This window comes from Solanum tuberosum, unplaced genomic scaffold (assembly GCF_000226075.1).
Source record: "Solanum tuberosum cultivar DM 1-3 516 R44 unplaced genomic scaffold, SolTub_3.0 scf00212, whole genome shotgun sequence".
NCBI classification, from domain to species: domain Eukaryota; kingdom Viridiplantae; phylum Streptophyta; class Magnoliopsida; order Solanales; family Solanaceae; genus Solanum; species Solanum tuberosum.
The window spans coordinates 943,439-954,370 of NW_006239138.1; positions in this window are offsets into that span (position 1 = coordinate 943,439).

Genomic DNA, 10,932 nt, shown 5'->3' on the forward strand with positions numbered 1-10,932 from the left:
AGCCATAGCAAATCAAAGAATAGATCCCCAAAAATTCAGCGTATAGGTGTTCGGAGCAGATAAACAAGATTGTATACACTAGTATACATCTAGTGTATACAAAAGAGGGAAAATGGGCCTAAAGGCCCCAAATTTCAAAAAATTGTATTTTGTTACTTTGGGCCTAAACCCCTCTCGTCTTGCTTATTATTATTTCTGTGAGAAGTTAGGATAGGTGAAAGAATTGGGCCCAAGGCCCAAAGAAAAACATTCCATTTTATGTTAGTTTAGGACAGGTATAAGTCATTCAAATGGGCCAAAGGCCCAAAATGAAAATGGGCCCAAATACTCGCCCAGGAGGACAAGAAAACTAGATTTCGGCCCAAATCTCTTTCCCTCCTTTCGTTGTTGTGTTTGTTTACTCGTTATTATCTGCTATTAATCTGAAGGTTTTAAAAGTTTCAAATCCCTCAAAGACACCCATTCTGAATTAATTACTTAACTAAATTATTCATCTTTTACTTTATTTAAAAATAAATAAATAAGTTTAAAAGATATTTCGCTTAGATAATATTTCAACATTTTTCTATTTCTCCCTTAACCTGGTCATAACTATAAAAATTGTTCAATTCAAGTTAGGTTAAATTATTTAAGCCAAATAATTAATTGACGTATAACCGCGTATTACCGGGCATTTCAGGCGCTTTCAAACCCTTCCCGAAATGCTAATATGAACCCCGAACCCCCTTTAAGCTTTCATTAGATTTTCTGTTTTAGTCTTTTGAAAATAATAGTTTTTCTTAATTTTACTTTAAAAATTAAGTGGCGACTCTAAACCAGTCTAACTGTATTTTCTTAATAAAACAGAAATGGCGACTCTGCTGGAGACTTAATTAAGTTTTAACCATAGGATTTGACTTACCTGACTGATTGTTATTAATTGTTTATTTGCGTTAAACGTGTTTAAATTTTTATAAATGTCATTGCATTTCATGACATTTTCTCTTGTATGTATAGTATATTAAGGATGGTTTCTGCATCATCGTAGCCGGACTTTTTATACTCAACCCATTTCTGGAAGGATCGGCGAATTATTGGTACGTCATGCGTCCAATGGTTGTCGTGAATTTCAGCCTAAGTTGTCCACTTGGGTTCCCGGTCTTTCAAAGCCACTCTTAGTCAACTAGCGTAGATCGAAACCAAATCCCAATTTTTAGCGCATTTTGAACTAGGCTGACCCAACACCCAAGCTGTGTTGGGCCCATTAGAAGCCCACCATGTGTTGATTTGACCTATTGGTAATAAAAGACAATCATGCTTATGTTTTTAAATTTGAAGGATGTATATATCATTTGGCAAAACATTGTCTCTTGAGGTTGGGAGTTTATTAGTTTGTTCGAGTAGAAGAAGTGTCAAGTTACCATTTCATCCAAAAGCGTGAACATTCGGAGATGACAAGAAATCAAAAAGAAGGATCGTCCATGGAAGCATAGTTTAGGATTGTACCCCTGCGTGTGATTGATCATTTTTATCCCTCTTCCCTATTATGTATCCCTTTCAGTTTTATTCATAAAATTTGTATAAATTTGGCTTGCGAGGCAATGCAATGTTTCAAACGACGTTATACATTCTTCGAATCCCTAGGCCTACCCTTGGCACAAAAGGGTCACATATTTGTTTAGAACGTGCAATATTTACCTATGTGTTATAATTGTTTGTGTGAATATGTATTCTAGCTCACTCCTCTTCGAATTATTTTCTAGAACCCTTCAAGCACAAATAGCAAGTCACTATCAAAAGTGCGTCCAAACACTCTTCGAGTCTTTATTTTCACAATAAAATTCGAACTTCATTTTTCAAATCTTACTTTCTGATCCAAAAAAATAAAGTTAACCCTTTATCTCAAATCGAAGGAGATTCAAGTTCGTCGAACTACGTAGGACTTGAATTCTCCCTCGTGAGATACGTAGGCAACCTTTCAAGGCACGGTCCCCATTTTTGTGAAATTTTATCTTGTTCGAACTTTTACAAAGAAATTAGTATTTCATCTCAATTGAAAATCAGAAGTATGTCAATGTAAGATGCAAAAAATCTTGGCTCGACTGAAGTCAATCTTTCTGTGACTAATCCCAAATTTAAATAGACAAATTTCTGTCTATTAGCCATTTTTTCTATATCTGTAGGCTAGTTTATCTTCAAGTGAAGCAACCCTTGTCCTTTTGCACCAATGTGTGATATCTTCCACTATTTATCACCTTCAGACACTAACACGTTTACCTTTTGAGTAATTTTTCTTCTTTCAGGTGCTTAGAACTGATCTGTGTTGATAAGCTGGCTGGTCATCCTTATTTAACAAGATCTAAGGTCCCCAAAGATTACTTCCCCGATAAAAGTTTGCACAAAGGAAATGCAGTAATGGGTGATAACAATGACTAGATTAGCTTGACTGATGTTGTCGTGGCTCAACCCGCCGCCACTGATCAAAATGAATTAATTATGCAGTTGATGCAATAGATCACCGAGATGAAGGTCGAAATATAGAGAATGCATGATCTGCCTAATCTGATTTTTGCTTTTAATACTCCAGGAGATGGGAGACCTCCACTCTACTTTCCTCCATCGAACGCGGAACAGGCTCAAAACCTTCCCCCCAATCCCGCTAGGAATCCCTCAACCATCGACCCAACCTCTCCAAATCCCCATCAGGCCTCCATCTCTTACCAAGCGTCACCTCTTCCTCAAGGTACCAACCCCCAAACCTTTCCTTCTCATAAAAATACTGACCCGCAAGCTTGTCCTCCCCCTCAAAATTAAAATGTCAACAATCCGCAAACATTCCCCCATCACCATAATCAACATACCAACCCCTAGACTTTCCCCCAACATTACCAAGTCACTCAAAATACCCATAGTCCCTCCATTGCTCCGCCATTGCTCCGCCATTGCCTCAAAAGACTACTTTTCAAATCCTAATTTCAAATGAACCCTATGCCAACTGTTCCGAACTTGATCAATATGTGGAACAAGAGAGAGAGTGGAGGTCAAATGAAGATGCAGCCAAGTTGAATGTGAAAGAAGAGATCAGGAAAGTATGATTATGATGGCCTAAAAGTAGTACTTAGTGTGGGTGATATTATGGGGTCTTATCGATACACTGCACAAGTATACTTTAAAGTTACTTGAGAAGTAGTTTTCCTATGCTATGAAGCTCTTAGGATTTACTATGCTTATTAATATGATGCATCTCTTATGTTTATGGATCATGCCTTAGGTTGACTAATGCTTATATTATGTCTATCTTGGAGATTATGCCTATGACTATGTCGTTTTTCTCTTATGATGTTATGCTAGCTATCATATTTAGTACATTTTTTACTAATGCATACTCTTGCCTACATTCTTATCAAATGTAGGGTCCAGCGATATTGAATTCCATTCCCATGGCTAGGTTTCTAGTAGATAAGGGAGTTGAATATTGGTGAGTCCTCATAGCATTCGAGCATATAGTCACCATTTCCTTTATGTTCTTTCATTTTATGTTTAGACTTTTGTATGGGCTGCGTCATTATGATTTAGTCAAGTTGCTTTAGATTGTTTGAAATAAAGTGTATCGACTTCCGCTTGCTTTTATAAAAGACTTCGATTGTATTGAAAAAGTTTTAAAATTATCGTATCATTTCTATTATCTTATGTTATGATATGCTAAGGGGCTTGTATGAGACCCGTCGGGGTTGAGTACGCCTTGTTACATCTAGGGTACACCTGGGTCGTGACAAACTTGGTATGACAGCACAAGGTTTAGGATGATTCTAGAATGTGTCAAAGTAACGTCTAGTAGAGTCTTATTCATAAGTGTGAAGCGCGCCACATTTATGAATGGAAAGCTATTAGATGATTAGGAAACTTGACTTCTTCACTTTTCTAAGTCGTGGCATAGAGTTTTAACTCTATAAGGTCTTTCTCCTAATTAGTGCCCGATTGTTTTTAAGATATGGCTAATACAATGGCAAGTGATATGAAGGATGAGGAAGACAACGTGAATCAAGAAGCTCCTCCTCAAGCTTATCAAGATTCTCAAGCTTCTCAAGTTCTGATTGATCATTCGGCTATGTCGAATGTGGAGATTAGGTCGGCTTTTCAAATGTTGGCTCAAGCCATGACGGTCCAAGTCAACAGAGAGGTCGTAGATCCAGTGAATCCTAATATGAATTCCACGGCTTTAAGAGTGAGGGATTTTATGAGGATGAACCCTCCGGAGTTTTATGGCTCCAAAGTTGTAAGGATCCTAAGGAGTTTATAGATGAGGTTTATTAGGTACCTGCTATTATGGGGGTACTTCAGTAGAGAATGCGGAGTTAGCCATTTACCAATTGAAATGTGTTGCTCAAGTGTGGTATAATCAATGGTAAGATGAGAGGCAAATAGAAGCGGGTCCAATAGAGTGGGAAGTGTTCAAATTGACATTTCTTGATAGGTTCTTTCCACTAGAGTCGAGGGAGGCAAAAATGCAAGAGTTCACTAACCTTAGGCAAGGTAGCATGACTGTTAAGGAGTATGCCTTGAAATTTACCCAACTATCCAAGTATGCTCCAACTATAGTGGCGGATTCGAGGGCTAAGATGAATAAACTTATGATGGGAGTGTCCGACTTAGTAGAAAAAGAATGTCGTACAACAATGCCTGTTGGTGATATGGATATCTCACGTCTTATAGTATATTCCCAACAAATTTAGGAATCGAAACTCAAGAAAGAGATATCTAGGGAGAAAAAGTGGTCTAGAATGGATAATGATAAATCCTTCCATGATGGGCCCGATGGACCTGGTCACTCTAAGAATCGACAAAGGTTTTCCGAACAAGGTTCTACTAATGATTCTAAGTATAAGAAGGATATGGTGTCTAACCCTAAGCCACAAGGAATTAGTGATAAGTCCCTATGACCTACTTGTGCTAGGTGTGGAACGAAACATGAGGGTAGATATTTAGCCGATAAAGAGGGTTGCTTTAGTTGTGGAGAAAGTGGTCACAAAATGAGGAATTATCCTAAGGCAAAGGCTAAAGGAAAGAAATATACCCCTAAGCAAAATTGATTTTATGCACTTCAACCTAGAGGTAACCATGATTGTGCTCCCGATGTGGATCCCGGTGTGTTGATACCTTCTTAATTGATGATTGTGATTTGCCAGATTTTGATGTTATCTTTGTGATGTTTTGGTTGCACTCCTATTATTCTCCTATGTGATGTAGAACCAGTATAGTCAAATTGTTAGTTCCCGATGAGCCTATCTGTGAGTGGAAGGGGGGAAAAGTTTAATTCATAAGTTTGGGTTATGTCATATCTTGAAAATGACTTGATGTTTGTGTGTACCATCTAGTAAGGTGAGGGAGAAAAGTTCAAGTATTGACCAACTTCAAAGAGTTAGTTATCTTTCAAGATTGATCTTAAGTATGATCATTTTGAGTAGGGTGTTTAGATAATACCTAGATGTGTTTGTTAGTAGACTCTACCACGGGTAGTGTTGTGATTAAGATAGTGCATAGAAAGCTGTTAAGGATTTCTCCCAACGGGGAGATGACATGTCTAGATAGCAAGGTCATTGTTTGTTTATGTGTGGCCATGATTTCCATATGTGATGCATGTTCATGGAAGCTTGTGTTTAATGAGTTATATGATTGATTTCCTCTTGTCGTAATGCATTAGTATGATATGCATATAAACTTGATGAGATGAATAGATGAACATGATTTATCTCGGAGTTGAGAGTTCCTCCTTGAATGTATGCTTTGAGTATAGATTGCACATAGGATCCATGAGTTTGTGTTGAGCATGTTTTAACTCGGAGATGGTAGTTCCTCCTTTGACATGATTAGTTAAGAGATTTTATGCATAATGGGTTGTTAGATGTAGTTCCTACCTTCCATATGATGCACTGAGTATATGTAGCTTGAATTTTATGTTTCCTCCTTGGTTGTATGCATTTAGATGTGGTGCATGCATGATGTTCCCAAGGGGAGATATTGTAACACCCTAAAGTTTAGTAGGCCAACAACGGCTAAGTGTGAGGGCAATAAGAGCCAAGGTAAGGGGCAAGAGTCAAGGCCCAAGACAAGGGCCAAGGCTGGCCCAAGGTTTCTTAGCACTACCCCACTTCAGGACCACCACCACGAATCGTGGTTACCACCACGTCTAGTGGTGGCTAAGGCAATGGATACCTTGAGCTGCCCCAACAATGGCTCACCTTCACGAGCGACTTCATGGCCAGTGGTGAAGACCACAGCCTGTGGGAAGGCTCGTGTAGATTCCTTAGAGTTTTGAAGTCCAAGCCACCCTAGCCTAGCCACTCCCCAAGGACCACGACTCGTGGTAAGGACCACGGCTGGTAAGGCCTGCCGTGGTGCCTGGCACAAGGATGCCTAGTGAGGCTTGTTTTGGTAAAATCCTATTTAAGTGGGAATAAGGTGAGGTCATTTTTTATGATCTTAGTACACCTATATAAGCTATTTTAACCCTTTAACCACACCAATTAAGTCATTATTTCCCAAGACCAAAATTAAATTCCAAAAATCTCTCCCCTCAAATATTTCTCTCTCTAAAACCTGAAGAAGAAAATAGAGCTTGAAGCTAGGTCAAGATTAACGCATCGACCTCTCTCTCGAGCAAGCCAAAAACTCATAGGTGGTTTTGTATTTGCAACTACAAACCCATTAAATTAAACCACAACCACTAGGAGAAATCACCATTAAACCACATTTAAACCATCAATTACCAAGACCCAACAACAATATTAACTCATATTTGCTAAATCACACCCCAAGAATGGGGGTTTTAAGCGACACATTAATAAATAGAAAATTATACCTTCAATGATGTTTAAATCAAATGGTTATAGAGAAATAAGTCTTGATTTAGGCAAAGAAAGAAGAATCCAGGAGACCCACTTGCAATTTTGAGAAGATGAAACCCTTTCTTCTTCAAGTCTTCAAAACCCTTCCATACTTGAGAGAAAATAAGAGTTACAAAATAAAATGTCTAATTGTGAGTATTCTAATGAAGCTTTATGCTTATAACTAATATAGAACTAGTAATTATAGTTTTTAGAATTAATGCTATAGCGGATCATTCGGTGAGGTTAGTGGGAATCGTGGATCAATTCGGCGATTCGCCCATCGTCTGGTTCATCGCCTTCCTTGCTTGCCTACAACATCTCTGCGTTCTGGACCATTGGGCGGTATAGTACTGCTTTGTAGAAATATTCGCCGACACGCCGACTACTCCTTTTCACCGCTGATTTGATCTTCTTCCTTCAGGGCTCAACACACTAGAACAAAAGGCGGAGTAAGGCTCTTTGGCTATTTTCCAAGTGGACTTGGCGTCCAATTCTTCAATCTTTTTGTTCCTTTATGCGACATAGTGTCCATGCTTTCCTTAAATTTTCAAATACCTGAAACTGAAGATTTTTTATTAGATATTTGGAAAAAAGAGGCATTTGATGACACTAATTCTATTAAAATTATGCCCCAAATGTGTCCAATTTGATGACCTATCAATAGACATGAATTGAGTTAGAATAATATTTATGTCATGCGTCATGACTACTAAGACATTACATTGAACTTGTATGATGATATATGATTAGAATTACTTGAGGATGAAGCATGTGATTAGAATGCCTTATTATCTAGGTATGTATGATGATTGTAAGAAGTAAAGTGTAGCACCCTGGAAATTCTATGACTTTAGTTAGAGCCGCACGTTATGAATAATAACTTAAAAATAATTCAAATGATGTTTCTAAACCTAAATTAATGCAATTGATTTGGTTTGGAAGAGAAAACGTCAAAAAACGACCACGGCGTTCGGAAACTGGAGAAGAATGTGTTCTAGTGTGTCGTTAGGTTTTGGGCAGGTTTGGCTGTGTCGTATGATGGTATAATCTTGTAAAAAGGTTTAACTTAGGTAAATATATGTTTTAGGGTCAAAACGTTTGAATACGACTCCCCGGGGCCACCCTAAGGGACCCCGAGGAGGACCCCAACCTTGGCCAAGCAAGTTGCCAAGGCAGCTTGCAAATTGCACTCGGAGGGAATAGGTCCACGTCGCGGATTAGCTCCCCCAAGGAAAACTAATTTAGTTCACGATGCGGTTGTGTCGCGGACTCTAGTGTCTCAAAATTTAATTCCAAATATCTTTAGGGAAAGGCTCCGCGTCGCGGACTTGTTCCGCGATGAAAATGTAAAAATTCAGAAATCGATTTTTACTTCATTAAAGAGTCCAACAAAGTGAGGGGTATTTAGGGTACTTTAGGGGACTTGTATATAATGTTTTTTAAGTCAATTTACCCCACTTTTATCACTAAAACACAAAACCCCACAGATCAAAACCTAAGTTCCTCCTTCTCTCTACTCTCTCTCTTCTAAAGAACTCCATCGAAGAAGATTGGAGCTTCAAGAAAAAGACCAACTCTCCAAGGTTGCAACTCAGAATTTCGTGGTTAATTCATCAATAAGTTATGGTTGCTTATCACTCTTGGGATTCCTTTCCCCAAGAGGCCCCTTCAAGATGAATTTCAAAATCTCCAATTTTTAGGTTTCAACCCAAAAACGTGGGTCTTCTTTCTAAAGTGAAATTGATGTTATAAACAGACTATGATTGATGTTATATGAACAATTATGGATGAATTTTATGTTGTATTGGTGGTTTCTTGAAGAATTCCCCATCAGACCCATGCTTCTCCTTCCTTTCCTAATTCTAACCCTAGTTTGTGTTGGATATTAATTGTAGGCTTTGAATTGAAAGTGATGTTATGTAATTCATGTGTGTATGATGATTCTACCCTAGGTTATGTATAATCTCTATGAAATTAGGGTTGAGTATTTGAATGAAGCCTTGAAGGCTATGAATTGAATGTGATGTTATGTAATTCATGTTTGTATGATGATTATACCCTAGGTTATGTATAATCTCTATGAAATTAGGGCTGAGTCTTTGAATAAAGCCTTGAAGGCTATGAATTGAATGTGATGTTATGTAATTCATGTGTGTATGATGATTCTACCCTAGGTTATGTATAATTTCTATGAAATTAGGGTTGAGTATTTGAATGAAGCCTTGAAGGCTATGAATTGAATGTGATGTTATGTAATTCATGTGTGTATGATGATTCTACCCTAGGTTATGTATAATTTCTATGAAATTAGGGTTGAGTATTTGAATGAAGCCTTGAAGGCTATGAATTGAATGTGATGTTATGTAATTCATGTGTGTATGATGATTCTACCCTAGGTTATGTATAATTTCTATGAAATTAGGGCTGAGTCTTTGAATAAAGCCTTGAAGGCTATGAATTGAATGTGATGTTATGTAATTCATGTTTGTATGATGATTCTGCCCTAGGTTATGTATAATCTCTATGAAATTAGGGCTGAGTCTTTGAATAAAGCCTTGAAGGCTATGAATGGAATATGTCAATTGATTATATTGATGTTGATTATGTTATTACTTCATGAATTACCTTGTATTATGTACTGGTTATGAATTGATTGGTAATTGAAGTCTGAATGTCCCATGAAGGGCTAGAAGGTATGAAAGTTGGTAAAATATGAAATTTGAATTACTTATATTGTATTGATGCTATACCTAATGTGTTGTTGTGGTGTTGATGACCTAGTTTCCTCACCCTTAACCCTCTACACTGGAATTAGCTATGATGTATGTATGTATGTTACGGTATGGTTGCTATATGATTGAAAGTTAGTTCTCATGATTATAATGTAATGTCAAGTGAAAGGTTTACTCACTTGCTAAGCGTTTCTAAAGTGAAAATATTGTTACTCACTTATGAACACATATGAGCTATTATGGTAAGATGTCTACATAAGAGTCTAGTAAAGGCTAATGTGAACTTATGTGATGACTAAAGATGATTACAAAAGGGAATTAGATGCTTAGCACCGAAAGGGAATGTAAATATGATGGGGGTCTCATGTTTAGTATGTTCGGCTCCCCACATGGGTTTCCTCACGTTTAGCAAGTCCAGATTACCCACGGTATGTGTTGTCTCATGTGATGGAAACCCCCATGTTTAGTAAGTTAGGGTTTTTAGAAGCAATCTCCTTGACCCTTAACTATATGCCCACATAGGACTCTAGCTTAGTGGATCCACCTAGATAGTTATGTACGAATGGTTACACCTTAGGCAAGTGTTAACCCTCTCTTTTCGGTGTGGGAGTAGAGAACCAGATTCCATGTAGCTCTCATGATCTATGCCGGTTATTGCAATATTTCCCTAATATAAAAATAAATGAATGTATGAAAGGTGTGAACTCTTACTAGGGCTTTCTTATGGGTTTCTACATAGTGTAGGGGAGGGTATGGGATTTCTCTTGAACATTGCACTTGTGGGATCCTAAGAGATGGTTGTAGTAGTGTTCTCTTATGATTATGATGATTATGACTTATGTATGTTGAAGTTATGTTATGTATGCTCATTATGAATATGGTAAGTTATGATGAAATATGATCTTATGAATGTATGCATGAAGTAGGTTACTTAATTTGATACTTGGCTTTGAATAGGGTTATGGGGTTTTATTCTTTGCATTGCACTAGTATTGCTTGGGTTGTCTATATGTTGGGATGTTATTATGTTGGTTTGGACTATAATGCTTACTTTTTGTGCATATTGGATTGATTTGGTAAAAAGCATGTTTTGACTAAATGTCCTTTATTCATGTTTCAATGGTTTTTATGCATAGTAGCCATACTTAGTACGTGTGTTGTACTAACCCATATTTTCTCCCTTCTCCCAAACATATAGGTTCGGGCCGTTGAGGATTCAAGCTTACTTCTCAAGACACTTGGAGTTGCTTCCCCAAGTTGGTGAGTCCTCAAGTCCGAGGACAAGACCCTATGATCTAGCTTCTATGTTTAGTTATTTGCTTATGTTGAAAGAC